General features: G+C 34.9%; 1 protein-coding gene across 3 annotated transcripts in view; it reads left to right on the forward strand.

Moving 5' to 3' along the window:
* Positions 1 to 951: 951 nt before the first annotated feature.
* The window catches only part of LOC143250280 (uncharacterized), a 30,224-nt gene continuing 10,679 nt past the window's right edge, over positions 952 to 20,496 (forward strand). For 2 of the 3 annotated variants that reach the window (XR_013028122.1, XM_076500742.1), the window contains exon 1: positions 16,397 to 16,528. The gene's annotated coding sequence lies outside the window, so the exon portion shown is untranslated. Of the gene's footprint in view, positions 1,003 to 7,326; positions 7,406 to 16,396; positions 16,529 to 20,496 lie in introns of those variants that run through there. The other variant, XR_013028123.1, reaches the window with a different exon arrangement.

Genomic DNA, 20,496 nt, shown 5'->3' on the forward strand with positions numbered 1-20,496 from the left:
AAAATTTTTTTTACGTAGAGGAGCAAACAACGTTTCGACCTTCTTCGGTCATCGTCAGGTTCACGTTATTATCTGTGATAACGTTTTTACGTATAGAGAGAAGCTAAAATTCTAAATAAAATCTGAAAGTCTTTCCTAAAATATTCACCAAACATTTCTCTTTATATCATGATATAAAGTGTAGTTATGAGAAGTTTCTCTCTTGAATTTCGAGAGTTCCTCACGGTTTGAGAACGAGATTAAACTACGATAGTGGCTGTCTTTACGTACACAACTTGAAGTACTGTGTACGATATTATTATTTTTGTCACTTTTTAAAGCTTTGATAAAGCTTCTCGGCTTAAAGTTTTATATGAAAAGGTAAGTTTGAACAACTTTTTTAAGGAAACTGTAGTGTTTATCGCGTGGCGATAAACCAGTAAGTAAATAAGACTCGAACCTTGCTGTATAAAGAGTAAAATATTTAACGTAAGAAAGTATTGGTAGGAAGTTAACAATAAAATAAGGGATAATGGATTTGTTGTTGTTTTTTTCATTTCGCGCAAAGCTACAATAGAGCTATCTGCGCTAGCCGTCCCTAATTTAGCAGTGTAAGACTAGAGGGGAGGCAGCTAGTCATCACCACCCACCGCAAACTCTTGGGCTACTCTTTTATTAACAACAAATAGTGGGATTGATCGTAACTTATAACGTCCCCATGACTGAAAGGGCAGACATGTTTGGTGCGAGGGGATTCGAACCCGCGACCCTCATATTACGAGTCGAACGCCTTAACCCACCTGGCCATGCCGGGCAAATTTGTAAGTGAATCATAATACATGCCCACTGTCAAACAACATGAGAATCGAGCAGTGATTTTGCCATTACAAAGTTGAGTAATAAGAAAACACGTTGAACGTCGCGCTTTTTGAACCTTTAGTGAGTTAAGTGTTTACTTTCAGAATAGCTTGTTGATCGGCGAGAAATTCGGACCGTAATGTTTCACGTAATGGTTGCTAAGAGGTAAGATGTTTCCCGTGTTTATGCATACACAAGTGTATAACTCTTTAAAAACGATACAACATGTGCTATCACCCCCCATCATAGTACATCCTAACATTGGATTCCATAGCTGACTGAAATAAATTTTTGCGAAATCACGTTTGACCAATAATGAAGCAGAAAGGTGCAGTCGAGGCAGTCAAACGTCAGTAAATTCCTTTATGAGCCAATCAAAATTAAGATAATTCATGAAATGAATTCGTGGTATATTTATAGAATAATTACTGATAAAAAATCAGTTAGATTAACAACTTTTAATATACAGAAAATTCAGTGCGTTTTGGTAACACTACGTTCCAATAATGTTTTTCATGTCATGTTGCTTAGCAACAAAGGAATAACTTAGCTGTTATTAGTTGAAGTAATGAAATGTACAGACAACAAAACTAAAAAAAAAAAAGTTGATTTATTAATTTAGACTCTCCGTAGATTGAAGAGAATCGTTTTTTATTAAAAAACGTTGGTGATATAACAGAAAAAACTCAATTCAGAAACGATTTAGGTTTAAAATGAAATCAATATTTTTACTTTCATGATAAATTTTATGTACTGGATTTTAGGCTTAATGATTCCACACTTTTTCTATGCTTTAGGCTTAATGATCCCACACTACGTCTGTATTTTAGGCTTATTATACCAACACTCACTGCACTTATAAGGTTTTACGTCACACTCCCACTCACGGCCCTTTCCACATCCGTCACTAAATTGGAATGGGCAGACAGTAATTGAACTGTTGTATCTGTATAAATAAATTTTGTCTTTTGCGACTCCTCGTATTTCAAGATATTAATATGACGTGACGTGACACACATTGGATATTATATAGATTATATATATATATTTTTTATGAATATTTTTCTACAATGTGCTATGACTGAATTGATAAAATATCTTACGTTTCATGGTATTCATATCAGTGTCCAGAAGACACTCTGGTACAAAAATGAATAATAATGACTAAAGATTTTGAAAATATACAGGGAACCATCAGTTTGTTTCGAATTTCGCACAAAGCTACACGAAGGCTATCTGTGCTAGCCATCCCTAATTTAGCAGTGTAAGACTAGAGGGGATGCAGCTAGTCATCACCACCCACCGCCAACTTTTGGGCTACTCTTTTACCAACGAGTAGTGGAATTGACTATCGCATTATAACGTTCCCATGGCTGAAAGGGCAAGCAGGTATAATGTGACGGGGATTCGAACCCACGACCCTCAAATTACGAATCGAGCGCCTTAACCACCTGGTCATGGTGGGCCTGTAGGAAAATATATCATTAATATATTCGTACGCCAAACATTATGGTTCGAACTTATTACTTACCCTTAAAGGAAAGCCTAAAATAAGATAAAAGACAAGTAGTTCTTTACGGTGTGTTTAATATTGAAATTGGTAAAATATAGCACAGTCAGTAAAAACGTAGAAAATATATAACTATACGAGTACCTTTTGATGGCTATGTAATGTTTTAAAATTTTTAATTTCTATAAATCAACATGCACGTTTCTTAAAATGTGCTTTTGAGATAGAACGTTATTCACCAATATGATTAATTTCAATGTAGAAATTAAAATAATAATTATTATAAATAATAATAATAATAATTATTATTATTATGTACTGAAAACATGACACTCGTTTTTACTTTTCATTCTATATTTTGTGTATCGTCCCCCCTAGTGACATAGCAGTCTTACAACACTAGAAACCGAGTTTCGAGTGGTAAAAAGAGCACAGATAGTCCATCGTACGTCTTTGTACTTAGCTTCAAACAGACAGTTTTGTTTATCTATATACGTATAATAATATTGTCTGTCGAATGTACATGTAACCACTTCATCAAAATTGATATGGAGGCTCATTAGGTCTATGTAGAGGCACATTCAAATTTTGCGTTTTTTTATTACTAATTCACTTCCTCTTGATGGATCTTTACCAAATTTCGTTTGGAGGTTTGTTGAATCCATGGAGACGTATATGCAGGGGACAGGCACTGAGCGGAAGTTATGTAAATTTGTGATTTATCAAAAGTTATCTTAAGACATAAAATGTTTCTTCAATTATATGTAATTGTAAATATATTTACAGGCTGTATCAAAACGGAGGAGAAAAAAACAGATAACGCTGGATTTGTGCCCGAAAACATCATTACTAGCTAGTGTATCGAACTGATGAAACAATGCATTCTAATCTTTATAAATAGACACAAAACAAAAATATATTTATTTATTTATATTGGTGGCCAGGCTGATTTGTAGTTTCGATCTAAATGCACAGCTTACTCTGATAAGAAGTTATTATTATCTAAGATCGGTAAAATTAATGCGTTATTTTGAAAAGATTTTAAAAATGGAAAATAACTCAAGTATAATCACGATGTTAACCAAGTTGTTTTCTTAAAGTTCTTCTGAAAGTTAACAGTTAAACATATAAAGCTGCGCTCCAACACGATCAAACTGATAAACCTTACCGAGACAGTTTTCACAAAGCTGCACTCCAACACGATCAAACTGATAAACCTTACCGAGACATTTTTCACAAAGCTGCACTCCAACACGATCAAACTGATAAACATCACCGAGATAATTTTCACAAACCTGGACTCTAACACGATCAAACTGATAAACTTTACCGAGACAGTTTTCACAAAGCTGCACTCCAACACGATCAAACTGATAAACCTTACCGAGACAGTTTTCACAAAGCTGCACTCCAACACGATCAAACTGATAAACCTTACCGAGATAGTTTTCACAAAGCTGCACTCCAACACGATCAAACTGATAAACCTTACCGAGACAGTTTTCACAAAGCTGCACTCCAACACGATCAAACTGATAAACCTTACCGAGATAGTTTTCACAAAGCTGGACTCTAACACGATCAAACTGATAAACCTTACCGAGACAGTTTTCACAAAGCTGCACTCCAACACGATCAAACTGATAAACATCAACGAGTTAGTTTTCACAAAGCTGCACTCCAACACGATCAAACTGATAAACATCACCGAGATAGTTTTCACGAAGCTGCGCTCCAACACGATCAAACTGATAAACCTTACCGAGATAGTTTTCACAAAGCTGCACTCCAACACGATCAAACTGATAAACTTTACCGAGACAGTTTTCACAAAGCTGCGCTCCAACACGATCAAACTGATAAACCTTACCGAGACAGTTTTCACAAAGCTGCACTCCAACACGATCAAACTGATAAACCTTACCGAGACATTTTTCACAAAGCTGCACTCCAACACGATCAAACTGATAAACATCACCGAGATAATTTTCACAAACCTGGACTCTAACACGATCAAACTGATAAACTTTACCGAGACAGTTTTCACAAAGCTGCGCTCCAACACGATCAAACTGATAAACCTTACCGAGACAGTTTTCACAAAGCTGCACTCCAACACGATCAAACTGATAAACCTTACCGAGACATTTTTCACAAAGCTGCACTCCAACACGATCAAACTGATAAACATCACCGAGATAATTTTCACAAACCTGGACTCTAACACGATCAAACTGATAAACTTTACCGAGACAGTTTTCACAAAGCTGCACTCCAACACGATCAAACTGATAAACCTTACCGAGACAGTTTTCACAAAGCTGCACTCCAACACGATCAAACTGATAAACCTTACCGAGATAGTTTTCACAAAGCTGCACTCCAACACGATCAAACTGATAAACCTTACCGAGACAGTTTTCACAAAGCTGCACTCCAACACGATCAAACTGATAAACCTTACCGAGATAGTTTTCACAAAGCTGGACTCTAACACGATCAAACTGATAAACCTTACCGAGACAGTTTTCACAAAGCTGCACTCCAACACGATCAAACTGATAAACATCAACGAGTTAGTTTTCACAAAGCTGCACTCCAACACGATCAAACTGATAAACATCACCGAGATAGTTTTCACGAAGCTGCGCTCCAACACGATCAAACTGATAAACCTTACCGAGATAGTTTTCACAAAGCTGCACTCCAACACGATCAAACTGATAAACTTTACCGAGACAGTTTTCACAAAGCTGCGCTCCAACACGATCAAACTGATAAATCTTACCGAGACAGTTTTCACAAAGCTGCACTCCAACACGATCAAACTGATAAACCTTACCGAGACAGTTTTCACAAAGCTGCACTCCAACACGATCAAACTGATAAACCTTACCGAGATAGTTTTCACAAAGCTGCACTCCAACACGATCAAACTGATAAACCTTACCGAGATAGTTTTCACAAAGCTGCACTCCAACACGATCAAACTGATAAACCTTACCGAGATAGTTTTCACAAAGCTGCGCTCCAACACGATCAAACTGATAAATCTTACCGAGACAGTTTTCACAAAGCTGCACTCCAACACGATCAAACTGATAAACCTTACCGAGACAGTTTTCACAAAGCTGCACTCCAACACGATCAAACTGATAAACTTTACCGAGACAGTTTTCACAAAGCTGCGCTCCAACACGATCAAACTGATAAATCTTACCGAGATAGTTTTCACAAAGCTGGACTCTAACACGATCAAACTGATAAACTTTACCGAGATAGTTTTTACAAAGCTTCACTCCAATATCATGAAACTGATAAACATCACCGAGATAGTTTTTACAAAGCTGGACTCTAACACGATCAAACTGATAAACCTTACCGAGACAGTTTTCACAAAGCTGCACTCCAACACGATCAAACTGATAAATCTTACCCAGATAGTTTCACAAAGCTGGACTCTAACACCATCAAACTGATAAACCCTACCGAGATAGTTTTCACAAAGCTGGACTCTAACACGATCAAACTGATAAACTCTACCGAGATAATTTTCACAAAGCTGCACTCCAACACGATCAAACTGATAAACCTTACCGAGACAGTTTTCACAAAGCTGCGCTCCAACACGATCAAACTGATAAACTTTACCGAGACAGTTTTCACAAAGCTGCGCTCCAACACGATCAAACTGATAAATCTTACCGAGATAGTTTTCACAAAGCTGGACTCTAACACGATCAAACTGATAAACCCTACCGAGATAATTTTCACAAAGCTGGACTCTAACACGATCAAACTGATAAACATCACAAAGATTCACTCCAATATAATCAAACTGATAAACTTTACGGAGACAGTTTTCACACAGCTGGACTCCAAGACGATCAAACCGATAAACATCACAAAGATTCACTCCAATATAATCAAACTGATAAACTTTACAGAGACAGTTTTCACAAAGCTGGACTCTAACACGATCAAACTGATAAAGATCACAAAGATTCACTCCAATATAATCAAACTGATAAACTTTACGGAGACAATTTTCACACAGCTGGACTCCAAGACGATCAAACCGATAAACATCACAAAGATTCCCTCCAATATAATCAAACTGATAAACTTTACAGAGACAGTTTTCACGAAGCTGGACTCTAACACGATCAAACTGATAAACGTCACAAAGATTCACTCCAATATAATCAAACTGATAAACTTTACGGAGACAGTTTTCACAAAGCTGGACTCTAACACGATCAAACTGATAAACCTTACCGAGACAGTTTTCACAAAGCTGCGCTCCAACACGATCAAACTGATAAACTTTACCGAGACAGTTTTCACAAAGCTAGACTCTAACACGATCAAACTGATAAACCTTACCGAGATAATTTTCACAAAGCTGGACTCCACGAAACACTATATTTTGTAACATTCACTTTTCACCTTTTATTTTGTATTTCGTTATCTGCAAACATATACTGTAAATATTATGGGAAGTGTAACAGCATAAATTATAAATTAAAGAATTAATAAATCATAGAAATAATAATAATAATAGTCCTTAAGCCTGTTCAAGATACACGTACATAGATGTGCATATATTTATGTCATAAGTTTTACATTATTCAGGACTGAAAAGAGATCTAAATGAATTTAAAAATGGGTGTTTACAAGTACTTTTGAGAGTGCTCGGTTAAGTTTTCAATTTTTCTCGTCAACTGTATTTTACATAAGAGTTCATTTTATTTTCGAAAGAGCTCAAGGAAAAACACGCGTTTCACGTGCATAACTTGCGTCTCGTTAACTTTTTATTCAAGGCTGTTTTTGGCTTTTTAAATTGTTTTATGTTTACATTGTTTTCTGTGGATATGTTAACTGGTTGGACAATCAGTAAAGTGAAGGGTGCTAATCTTTGTGAAACGAATTTTCTTACCAGGATGATAATTTTTTTTTTATTTTTCTGGTTTTCTTAGCACAAAGCTACACATCTGTGCTCCTTCCACCACGTGAATCAGAACTCGAGTTTTAGCGTTCTAAACATCAAACTTATCGGTGAGTTACTATAGGGAGGAGATTGTTCAGCAGGACTTGCTGGTTTCCCTTACCTATGGATATTTTTATTGTTATTCTAAAGAAGTGCAGAATTATCACATATTTATGTATGTGTATTAATTTTGACCGTTATTAATGAGCATTGATTCAGGTGTTATTAAAATACAGTTATTTAATTTTGTTATTTTCAGATAATAATTCACACACGGTTTAAAAATGATTTATTTATTACCTACAGTACTTTTCGGAGAACACGAATTAAATCATATTACCTAGATTTATTTTAGATTGTATTGAACTAACCATAGATGTCGCTGGAGAACATTACACTCCTGATATGTCAATTTAAAAATAAGACAATTCATCAAGAATTAGTATTCATCTAATCTTGACAAAAACAAGTCGAGCAATATTATTATATAACATATATTTGAATAAAAAACTTTGAGCTTTTGTCATCTTGAAGTGTATTGTATTTCAGGTAATCTGTTTATATGTTGTGTATTGAACATTGTATTTTATATATTGTGTTTGTTCGTTTTTTGAATTTCGCGCAAAACTACTCGAGGGCTATCTGTGCTAGCCGTCCCTAATTTAGCAGTGTATGACTAGAGGGAAGGCAGCTAGTCATCACCACCCACCGCCAACTCTTGGGCTACTCTTTTACCAAAACTTGGTGGGAGACATGTAAGAATTCGTATTATGAAACCTATAACCAGAAATATGTCACCACACAAGTACTTATTGAAGTTTTAATACCAGATATACATTTAGTAAAGAGAGAGGTTTGGGTGATATATTGTACTAATCTTAATTAATGTTTTTGTTATTTAGGTATCTCAGGTTTAATTTTACTCTTTACAAATGTGTGTGAATATTTGGGAAGGGGGCGCTGAATTATCATTTTCAACGGTAATGTTCACTTATTATCTCTAGTACTCCCCCTGTCCCCTAACAGTGGCTCGGCGATATGTCTACTTACTTTCAGAGCTAAGACCAGCTTTTGATACTCACCCTTAGCAACTTTATGTTTTACAGCAAACAAACAAACATGTCCCCAGTGGTTAGTTTAAGGTGAATGGTTTTAGGACAACGTTAACTTATCACTTTCGATGATCTCTTTAAGAAATGTATTTTTTAAGACAAGTTTAAATGTTGGTTATTATCTTACTTAACCTATTTATAACGTAATTTCGCTTTTGCTCTCATTGGTCTATTTAAGTAAGTTGCTTTCAGGGTAAGTTTTTATTATTCTGGTAACCTTTTTTACATAAATTGTCCTTAGAATCATAAGTGGTATATTTTATGTAACTTATCAACTTCACTATTTTGTTTAAAGCACTTATTCTTAAAGAATGTTGTGATGATTATCCTCTGTGATCTGTTTTAAGCAACTTGTTTTTAAGGAATGTTGTGATGATTATCCTCTGTGGTCTGTTTTAAGCAACTTGTTTTTAAAGAATGTTGTGATGATTATCCTCTGTGGTCTGTTTTAAGCAACTTGTTTTTAAGGAATGTTGTGATGATTATCCTCTGTGATCTGTTTTAAGCAACTTGTTTTTAAAGAAAATTGTGATGATTATCCTCTGTGATCTGTTTTAAGCAACTTGTTTTTAAGGAATGTTGTGATGATTATCCTCTGTGGTCTGTTTTAAGCAACTTGTTTTTAAGAAATGTTGTGATGATTATCCTCTGTGGTCTGTTTTAAGCAACTTGTTTTTTAAGGAAAATTGTGATGATTATCCTCTGGGGTCTGTTTTAAGCAACTTGTTTTTAAGGAAAATTGTGATGATTATCCTCTGTGATCTGTTTTAAGCAACTTGTTTTTAAGGAAAATTGTGATGATTATCCTCTGTGGTCTGTTTTAAGAAACTTGTTGTTAAGGAAAATTGTGATGATTATCCTCTGTGGTCTGTTTTAAGCAACTTGTTTTTAAGGAAAATTGTGATGATTATCCTCTGGGGTCTGTTTTAAGCAACTTGTTTTTAAGGAAAATTGTGATGGTTATCCTCTGTGATCTGTTTTAAGCAACTTGTTTTTAAGGAAAATTGTGATGATTATCCTCTGTGATCTGTTTTAAGCAACTTGTTTTTAAAGAAAATTGTGATGATTATCCTCTGTGATCTGTTTTAAGCAGCTTGTGTTTAAGGAATGTTGTGATGGTTATCCTCTGTGGTTTGTTTTAAGCAACTTGTTTTTAAGGAATGTTGTGATGGTTATCCTCTGTGGTCTGTTTTAAGCAACTTGTTTTTAAGGAACGTTGTGATGATTATTCTTTGTGGTCTGTTTTAAGCAACTTGTTTTTAAGGAATGTTGTGATGATTATCCTCTGTGGTCTGTTTTAAGCAACTTGTTTTTAAGGAAAATTGTGATCATTATCCTCTGTGGTCTGTTTTAAGCAACTTGTTTTTAAGGAAAATTGTGATGATTATCCTCTGGGGTCTGTTTAAAGCAGCTTGTTTTTAAGGAATGTTGTGATGATTATCCTCTGGGGTCTGTTTTAAGCAACTTGTTTTTAAGGAAAATTGTGATGGTTATCCTCTGTGATCTGTTTTAAGCAACTTGTTTTTAAGGAAAATTGTGATGATTATCCTCTGTGGTCTGTTTTAAGCAACTTGTTGTTAAGGAAAATTGTGATGATTATCCTCTGTGATCTGTTTTAAGCAACTTGTTTTTAAGGAAAATTACGATGATTGTCCTCGGTAAGAAATTCCTTGTAGATTGGCAGAAATATTGTGGTATAATTGTCCAAACCTTTTAGTTATAGTTATGTGGCATTTGACCCCTTATAATGTCCACCATTTTAGCTTGTCAACGTATGGACCTGTAACAAAGTGTTTTTGTACCAAATCTCATGTAAATAGGTCAAAATATTGCCTAGTAACTGACAAGAAACTCCAAGTTATGATTCTGGGTGAACTCTGACCCCAGAAAGCCTAAATGACCATTTTTTTTGTATGTAAACGCTTTTGTTGTATAAAATTTTATATTTGTGTCAATTTTCATCTTGATTGCTGTAAGTGTGACCGTACAGGAGCCCAAAATATACATTTTGTTTCACTTTAGAAAGAACAAAATTATGAAACGAGAATGGGGTCTAGGCGTGTTGAACCAAGGTACAATCCTGCCCAGTTTCAAGTCAATCCGCTCAGAAATAAATGGATAGTGGTCGATTGAAAAGTGTCTGGAAGAATCAGATTGAAAACAACAATAGAAAAACAGTAAACTTCTCTGAGGATATATAATGAAAAGTACGTGGAAAGTTAAATAGAGTTAAAAGTGTAGAGGTGTGTGAGTGTGTTAAACACAAAGATTAGGAAATCATGATTACTGGAAGGACTAAGTCAGTTTCACACCTACTACACAGATACGTCCATTCCATTGATAAAAAACAGATGAAGTTATTACATAGAAGTAAACTATATTAACAAAAAGAACTAAACTGTATATGCATGGTAAATATAAAGACAAGATATAGACATTATACAAGAACCGTGAAATATAATAAATTAAGCTCTGATCCTATTGAAACACGAAGCTATTTAGTGCCTAATAATTTCCAAAACTAAAAACGTACGAAACTAATACTTAGCCTTGTTTTCCTAATTAGCTTATTCTATTTTCATTTAGGCAGCCAGCCTCTAATTAAAGAAAGCGCTACAGAATATTAAAGTAGATTAGAAGGGTGTAACTAGGTGGCGATAGTCAGACATCTGATGTATTGGAATCATACGGAGCTTATTGACATGAAACGAAGTTAAAACAAGGTTGAAGCTTTGTGTATCTTTAATAATTGATATTACAAAGTGTAAATGTTATTTCGATAAAGCTACAAGAATTAATCTTTAGGGACGAACTTTAAAATTGTTACAGTAATTTTGAGAGTACCGTAAAAACATCACTATATCAAATTACACATTAGAGACTTTCGGTAAGATATGGCTGATACAGGTATTTAGTGTTGTTGTAACTTAGATTAGTAATTGGATCCTGTTTTGTAATAAAGATGACTTAAATTTTCAGATTAATCTTTTTAATTAAATACTTTATTAAAAGTACTTTAAAAAATTATGGCTGCTACAGATGCCCAGACTAGTTTTATAAAACCAAATGTATGTTAGAGTTAGTCGTGAAAAATTATGGCTGCTACAGATGCCCAGACTAGTTTTGTAAAACCAAATGTATGTTAGAGTTAGTCGTGAAAAATTATGGCTGCTACAGATGCCCAGACTAGTTTTGTAAAACCAAATGTATGTTAGAGTTAGTCGTGAAAAATTATGGCTGCTACAGATGCCCAGACTAGTTTTGTAAAACCAAATGTATGTTAGAGTTAGTCGTGAAAAATATTTTAGATACAAAATTTCACACTAGTTTGATGAATAAGATTAAACATTCGAGATATTTTTCAGAATATACATATGTCTGATAGTGTTCGAAATCAACCTACAACTTGGAAGTGGCTTGACAAAAATAAGTGAGATATGGATTGCTTAGAGTGGCGCTGTGAGTACAATTACATGTTCGAAATTGTTTTGCAAAATGTTGCTAACAAAGATATTTGCAGTGATATTGCAAAGTAATTTACGTATTGAAGGTATTCTTGCAAAATATGACTGACAGAGATGTCAAGAGTGGTATTACAAATCAACTTGTATATTATTGGTAGTTATATTTGACACGATTATCCAGCATGGTGTTATAAGTCAATTACCTTTTGTGAAAGCCCTCCAAAACATGGCTGATACAGATGTCCAGAATGGTGTGGATTACATTACGTGATGGAGGTAGTTCTGCAAAATGTGTCTAACATTTATGTTATGAGTCGTTTTGTGAATCAAATGACGTATTGAAATAAGTTCTGGAAGGTATGTCTGACACACATTTCTAGAATGTTGTTCTAAATCTAATTACTTGTTAATTAAAGATAATTCTACGTAGAAAAACGGACAGTTGTATCACATATAAAGTTATGTGTTGGAGGTTGTTATGAAAAATATGGCTGACAGAGATGTTCAGAAAGATGACTTTCATCCACTGTCGTATTAAAGGTATTTCTGTAAAATATGGCTGACAGAGGTGAGCAAAAAGATGTTCTTAATTCACTTACATATTGGGGGTATTTCTGTAAAATATGGCTGACAGAGGTGAGCAGAGAGATTTTCTTAACTCACTTACATATTGGGGGTATTTCTGTAAAATATGGCTGACAGAGGTGAGCAGAGAGATGTTCTTAATTCACTTACATATTGGGGGTATTTCTGTAAAATATGGCTGACAGAGGTGAGCAGAGAGATTTTCTTAACTCACTTACATATTGGGGGTATTTCTGTAAAATATGGCTGACAGAGGTAAGCAGAGAGATGTTCTTAATTCACTTACATATTGGGGTATTTCTGTAAAATATGGCTGACAGAGGTGAGCAGAGAGATTTTCTTAACTCACTTACATATTGGGGTATTTCTGTAAAATATGGCTGACAGAGGTGAGCAGAGAGATGTTCTTAATTCACTTACATATTGGGGGTATTTCTGTAAAATATGGCTGACAGAGGTGAGCAGAGAGATTTTCTTAACTCACTTACATATTGGGGGTATTTCTGTAAAATATGGCTGACAGAGGTGAGCAGAGAGATTTTCTTAACTCACTTACATATTGGGGGTATTTCTGTAAAATATGGCTGACAGAGGTGAGCAGAAAGATGTTCTTAATTCACTTACATATTGGAGATATTTCTGTAAAATATGGCTGACAGAGGTGAGTAGAGAGATTTTCTTAATCCACTTACATACTAGTTGTAGTTATTTAAAATATGGCTGAAAGAAACTTCCAGAGTAGTATTGTGAACAAACTCAAGTGTTGGACGCAGTTCTTAAAACTGTGGCTGACACACATAATCTGAGCGATGTAATTAATACAATTAAGTATCTGAGATTGTTTTGTAAAATATAACCAACACAAAGTTTTTGAATGGTTTTTGCTTGCAAAATTATTCGTTAGAGCTAGTTATGCAAAACGTGGCTGACAGAAATGTTTAGGGTGGTGTTGTAAAACGCGAATTTGATGTGGTTATGCGACATATGGCTGATGCAGATGTGCAGTGATGCAACTTAAATTGCATATTGGAGGTAGCTCAAACATATCCTAATACGGATGTTCAGAGAGGTGCCATAAGCAAATTTTCCTGTTGGAAGTAATTTTGAAAAATATGGTCGACACAGATGTCCAAAGTATTTGTACAAATCAAAATTTAAGAACTGCCAAAATTACCCACTAGTCACTGAAAATTCAATATAGAAGAAATGAAACCTATCTCAGTCTTTATAATGAAAATCTCCCACAGATGATGCCTCCTTCCTTCCAGGGGCACAGGGACAAGTCTGTGGAATTATAACTCTAAAAACCGGGTTTAGATACCTGTAATAAGGACGACATCACAGAGCGTCCATTGTGTGGTTCTGCGCTTAACTATAAAATACATGACCCAATGATGACATTAATAATATACCAGTTGAATCTTTTAATTAATAAAAGCCATTTACTTTCTCCCATAAAACCAGTCAACAATTCATTAAACTAATTTTCCCCAATTTCTACTAATGTGATTTTCTTAACCAATCTTCTGTGCACACCTCAATGTTTTTGTTAAAATTTCTACTGAGCCCAATATTTCAAGGATTTCTTTGGTTGATAGCTTCTGTTGAGTTTAACGATCTATCAGTTTTTCGGTTCGAAGTTTCTGATAGGTTCAACGTTATAATGACTATCTTGGAACAATATTGCCGGAGTTGAGATGTAACAAACACTCTCGGCTTTAATCATATGTTTATCAAGTTTTGTAGTCGTTTATAGAAATATAAATACCAAAATCTGTATACATGGGTCTAACCAAACTTTACTCGTGAAATATATAAAACATAAATAGTTATCAGCTTATTACGTTATGTTCAAGGCTCGGCATGACCAGGTGGGTTAAGGCGTTCGACTCGTAATATGAGGGTCGCGGGTTCGAATCACCTCGCACGAAACATGCTTACCCTTTCAGCCGTGGGGGCGTTATAATGTGAAGGTCAATCCCACTTGGTAAAAGAGTAGCTCAAGAGTTGGCGGTGGGTGGTGGTGACTAGCTACCCTCCTTCTAGTCTTACACTGCTAAATTAGAAAAAGTTAGCGCAGATAGTCCTCTATAGCTTTGTGCGAAATTCCAAAACTAACTAACGTTATGTTTGTCCTCTATAGCTTTGTGCGAAATTCCAAAACTAACTAACTAACGTTATGTTTGTATGTACAAACACTACTTTGCAACGGGACATTTTTCACTAACTCATCTCTGGTCCACTTGATTCTGGAAGATGTTTGTAAACGTGAGGGCTTTAGTTTTGATTTTAACTGAAATCAAAAATTAAATCACCACAAACCAAATATCACGAGATATCACAGATGTTTGTCTGAAGGCCGGTCGAGTAAAACAGTTTCACTCAGATTACAGTTAGTTCGTTTGTTTATAACTAAGCACGAGAAGTTTCATGCACTCTATAGGCCACAGCACAGCATGACATATGAACTTTAAAACAAAAAAAAAAACTAAAATAGTTGTTACTTTTAATATTAGTTTTATAAACTGTTGGAAGAGGACACTTTTGGAGCCCCTGCAGAAGTGCATCTAGTAAGATATGTTTAAAGTTAAAGCATCAGAAACAGGTTTCTAGCGTTGTAAGTCTGCAAACATTCCGCTGTGCCACTTGTGGAGGGGATAAAACCGGTTCATCTCTACCCCTATAACAGGTGATTTTATTGCGAAGCTGAATATGGTTTAAAGAGTGGGGGTTAAAACAACAACAACAACTGCAACAACAAAATCTCATAAATTCTGAATTACTCACCTTGATTTAATCTCTTTAGTTTTGAAACAGGTTCGAAATTGAACTTCGCGTTTGATCATTTTTAGAATAATATGTCTCAACTAAATGTCGTGTGGATACGTCTTCCGGAATTACTATCATCCTTTGGGGACTAATGCAGTTTATATAGCCTTTATAATATATCATGGGCTAATCTATTTAACAGGAAAATCCAATAACTGTATTATATTCTTCTATTATTTTGTTAATGTAGTTTGCGAATTTGAATAACACGCGTTTTTAAGTTAATGTTTTATGCCTGTTCGAAATTATATATATATATATAAATCTTTATATTCTCTGCTTGTTGTAAACTAATTTTTAATGCTGTGGAAATATCTCGACTGTTAATTTACACTTAAGCTACACTCACGTATCTGAACCGTTAGATTTTCGTACAGTCTGGTATTTTTGTATTATTTTTTCATTAATAAAATATCCTTATTTCGTTTATGGATGTTGAGATACAGTCGAAATAAGAGGCGACAGAGAACCAATAAACGAGAAAACGAGCTAGACGAAAGACAAGAGTAAGTTAAGAGGGAATAATCTTTAATTAATTGTAATATCAAGCTAGACGAAAGACAAGAGTAAGTTAAGAGGGAATAATCTTTAATTAATTGTAATATCAAGCTAGAAAAATTAAGAAAACAAATATAATATGAGAAAGAATAAATTTTAAAAAATTATGGAAAACCCGAAACAGAGTTAAGACAACCAATCAAGAAGAAAATAATACAACAAGTGAATTCGAAGAGAAAGATCTAGCAAAGTCAACAGAAGGAGAGAGAGTAACTGTGAGGAGAAAATGAAACATAAATAACGGAAAATAAAAATAAATGATTAATTTATAATAAAAACCACATATCAAAACGTAAAAATAAGGAACGTGTGTAATTGAAAATATTATGAGAATTTTAGTTAGATGATCTTAAAGTCACGCGAAGTTTCACTAACAATAAGGACTCACGGAGGAGGAAACCTTTGAACAGCACTGGTAGCTCCCATTGGTCCATTCCCTTCTAGTACCACCTTTATGTACTGACGCCATACAGTGTAGGTTACCTTGCTGATCTCGCCCCCTCTCCTAAAAGTCAGTATAAAAGTGAACCGTACCACTGACCAGTAGAATAGCAGAGTTACCAAGAGAGTTTGAAACCCTAACTTCCGCTGGCTATAGATTTAAAGTATTAATTGTTGAAGATTGAGACAGATAAACAACAAGGTAAGCACAAATAGTAACTTCGTTAAACACGATATTCTACTGAAATAACAAACGCGTTAAACAAAACTTCTCTGCACTTCCAAAGTGTAGTTAAGCTAAAACATAGGTTTATAATAATATTAATAATGTATTAGTTTAAAAGACTTTCAGATGTTTTTAAGAGATGGTTCGTTTCGAGCCAATGAAAAGCTTCCATCTCTGGCTTAGAGATAGCACGTTCAACACACTGAAACCTTTTTTATCAGACATGTTTAGTTGTAATTCGTTTAAAATTACTGAAGTATATTTCACAGACATGTCTACAGACAGTGTTTTAAAGTCACTGAAAGTTTCTTTAAGGTTAGAAGATTTCAGGTTTTGTTTATATATTGTTAAGCACAAAGCTACACAATAGGATATCTTCGTAAGGGTATCGAAACACTGTTTTTAGCGTTGTAAAAATTAGGGTTCGTTTCATATCACTGAGATCCTTCTTTTAAACAAGTTTGTAGTACATCTGCATTGCATTCAATACAATAAGAATGTGTTCTCAAACTACATTAATAGTTATATTGAGACCCACACCGGCTGTTATATTAATGAGATTAAGCATTGAATTATAACTCTAATACCTTCGTTAAAGGTCATTTTAGTGTTATGTATATTTCAACTGATTACCATTGTACTCTTAAGAGCGCTGGGATTCTCATTCTGGGTCCAGTGCATTTATTGATGTCACTCGGGATTCTCTCTCTTATAAACATCTAAATATCTTCTTGGGACGTTTAATTTAGGGCAGGAGTCCTTTACGAGTGTTTTTGATGTTTCAAGTAGATTCTTTAAAACAAGTTTTGAATATTACTTACTTAAAAATTAAAATCAATAAATTCTGTTATTTTTCAAAAAAACATTCTCGTATCAGATAATTTCGAAGTTGTATGCCATATTGACTTTACTTCTGCAAACGCTATAAGGAGATTAATCTATCAGACATATTTGAAACGTACATAGAACTCTTTCAAGTCGTTCGATGCAAGAATAACTTTAATTAGTTTACTATTCAACTACGTTTTAGTTCATACTAGCTGGCATATCAGTTCAAAGTGCGAGGTTTGATATAAAGAGGGTACGTCACTTTCGGGTGTCATTAGGATAAAACAAAGGTTTGGTGACAATGGGCCCAGCGGTTCGCCACCGAAACGCGGAGCGTTCTGAAACGTTTGCCAAATCAGTCTTATACTGAAAAAAATACACAAAAACTGTATAGAAGCAGAAAGCGCTAGACATACGTAAAATTTACCGTCAGGTTTTAGGCTTAATTAAAAGTAAAATATATGTGAAGTTACATTCTTTGTCGGAAACCCTTAACACTCCTACGAAAAGTGGGGCCTAATAGGCCCCAGAGCAATTTGAAAGGTTATTAATATTAGGCTAATAATTTTGTATTTAAATGAAATTGCCATTTAAATCCATTAATGAATGGATTAACGAGATTCCCACTGTCCCTATCTACTATCTAGCGAAACCACAGCCAGGGGAACGGGCTTGGAGAAATCAGGACTAGAAACGTCTTTTCGTAGGAGTGTTAAATATTGTAATTCACGTGCTTACTGTTTATTTTTGTTCGTTGACCTTACATGTGTAGGCTATGTTCTGTTATTTTAATTATCATCTGAAATAACTGTCTCTGGTAAAAACTTGAGAACGGAATACTTGCCACAGGCCTAAGTGTGATTCAGAGATGAAGATGGACCTATTAAATATTGGCAGGGTTTATGTAAATGAGTGATAAGGGCCTATGTAAGCCTAAATACCTAGTGAGCTAAAATAAAAAGCGTGGCCCGGGCTAAAGATAGGCCCGTTAAATCCGCCCTTGATGAGTTGGAGAGGACAATCTTTTGTAGCAGGTGTCTTTGACTTGCCGATAAATATAAACAATAACGAAAAGTACAGGATCCACTTCTTTTAAATTAATATATTTAAAACAAGTCATACGGTAATAAAATTCTTCACAACATTGAATATTAAAGTTGTGTATGAAACCCCAAATAATTCTCCTTTCTGGTCAAAAGTCCACACAGACAGGTTCAATTACATTGACAAATCAAATTACTTTCCTTATTTCTATCAAACTGTGAAATTCACTTTAAAATATCGCCAGTTATGGCTAATCACACACACACTGCATAACTTAATGTTTTCTTTCGTTAACCACTTTTCTGACGGAATTGCACTTGCGCTCGCTAGGTGGCCTATATTTATATGTTGTTCATTGAGGCTTCGAACTTTCTCTAAACTATGCGAGCGGCGCTGTGAGGCAACAATAGTCTGTTTGTTTTTTGAATTTCACGCAAAGCTACTCGAGGGCTATCTGCACTAGCCTTCCTAATTTAGCAGTGTAAGTCTAGAGGGAAGGCAGCTAGTCATCACCATCCACCGCCAACTCTTGGGCTTCTTTTTTACCTACGAATAGTGAGATTAACCGTCTCATTATAACGCTCTCACGGTTGAAAGGGCGATCATGTTTGTTGTGGCTGGTATTCGAACCCGCAACTTTCAGATTACGAGTCAAACGCCCTAACTCATCTGGCCATGCCAGGCCTGCAACAACAGTCACTTGGATAACAAGAAAAATATCGAAGATTCGAGTAACGTGAAGTCAAAAATATTGGTGAAGCCTAAACAATAATGTAATTGCAAACACAACGCATTTATGTCTTCAAACCTAAAACAACAATAAAATATCAAGTCTCAAATAAACTAAACAATTATTATTAAAACCAAAGTCTTGTATACCCAGCAAAAGTACTACGACTAATTACTAGGTTTTTCAGATCTATGAAGTGCCTAAATAAGCTGATGAACACGAAATATCTACTTATGAAGCCATTATTAATAATCCATTACATCTGTACACAAAATCATCTGCTACTGAAGTAAAGTTTCATACATTAAATTAGCGGGTATTATCTACAGTGTGATTCAAGCACCAGATATTAACTTCTGTGTTTTTACGTATCTATTTAAGACACCTAAATACTATGCTTTTACAACGTTTAATATATCTTAGTACTAAGTTAAAACACCTAAGGACTATTCTAGTAAAATATTTTATATATCTTAACACAACTTTAGCACATCTAAACTCCATATTAATGCCACATTACCACAGTTGAAAACGACCTTAACACAACAGGTTGGTATATGGAGAGAGTATTTGGAAACTATAGCTGTGTTTGCGGTTCAAGAAATATGACTTTGTATGTGGAGGTTATGTTCTGTTATTTTAATTGTCGTCTGAAGCACCTTTTGCTGGTGAAAACCTGAGGACGGAATACATGTTACAGGCTTAAGTGTGATTCTTAAATCTGTTATGGAAAGCTATTTCTTCTCATACGTTTAAATGTTAATCAGTGAAACCACACGATGGGCAAGACTGCGCTCTGTCCAATACGATAAAACTAGAGTTATTCGTTCATAAAAGCACCGCTAGGGTGATGTTTCTCACAAATCTGTACATGATTTTTCAAAGGTAATAACAAGTTTGTGGCTCATGTTTCGTTGTCGTCAAATATTTGGGGCCATGGGTGCGCTGTAAATGACAATAAAATCAGGGCAGATTAGAACAGCCCAAGTGTTGGCAGTGGATGTTCATGACTAGATGCTTTCCCTTTAATCCGATAACTGAAATTGTGGACAACTATTTGTAAATATTTCTCGTGTAACTTCTGGAAACAATAACACATAAATTGTACAGAAGCAGAAAGCTCTAAAGATACGTAAAATTAACCCTCAGTTTTTAGGCTTAATTGAAAGTAACATATATGTGAACTTACATTCTTTGTTGGAAATCCTTGAATATTGTAATTCGTTTATCAAAATGTGATGATATAAGCATACTTAGTGGTCACGCTAGTTAGTTAACATACTGAGGTGGTTACTTTGGCTAGTCTTGCAGTTAAGCCAGCATACTAAGATGGTCATCAGGT

This window comes from Tachypleus tridentatus, chromosome 5 (assembly GCF_004210375.1).
Source record: "Tachypleus tridentatus isolate NWPU-2018 chromosome 5, ASM421037v1, whole genome shotgun sequence".
In the NCBI taxonomy this organism is placed as follows: domain Eukaryota; kingdom Metazoa; phylum Arthropoda; class Merostomata; order Xiphosura; family Limulidae; genus Tachypleus; species Tachypleus tridentatus.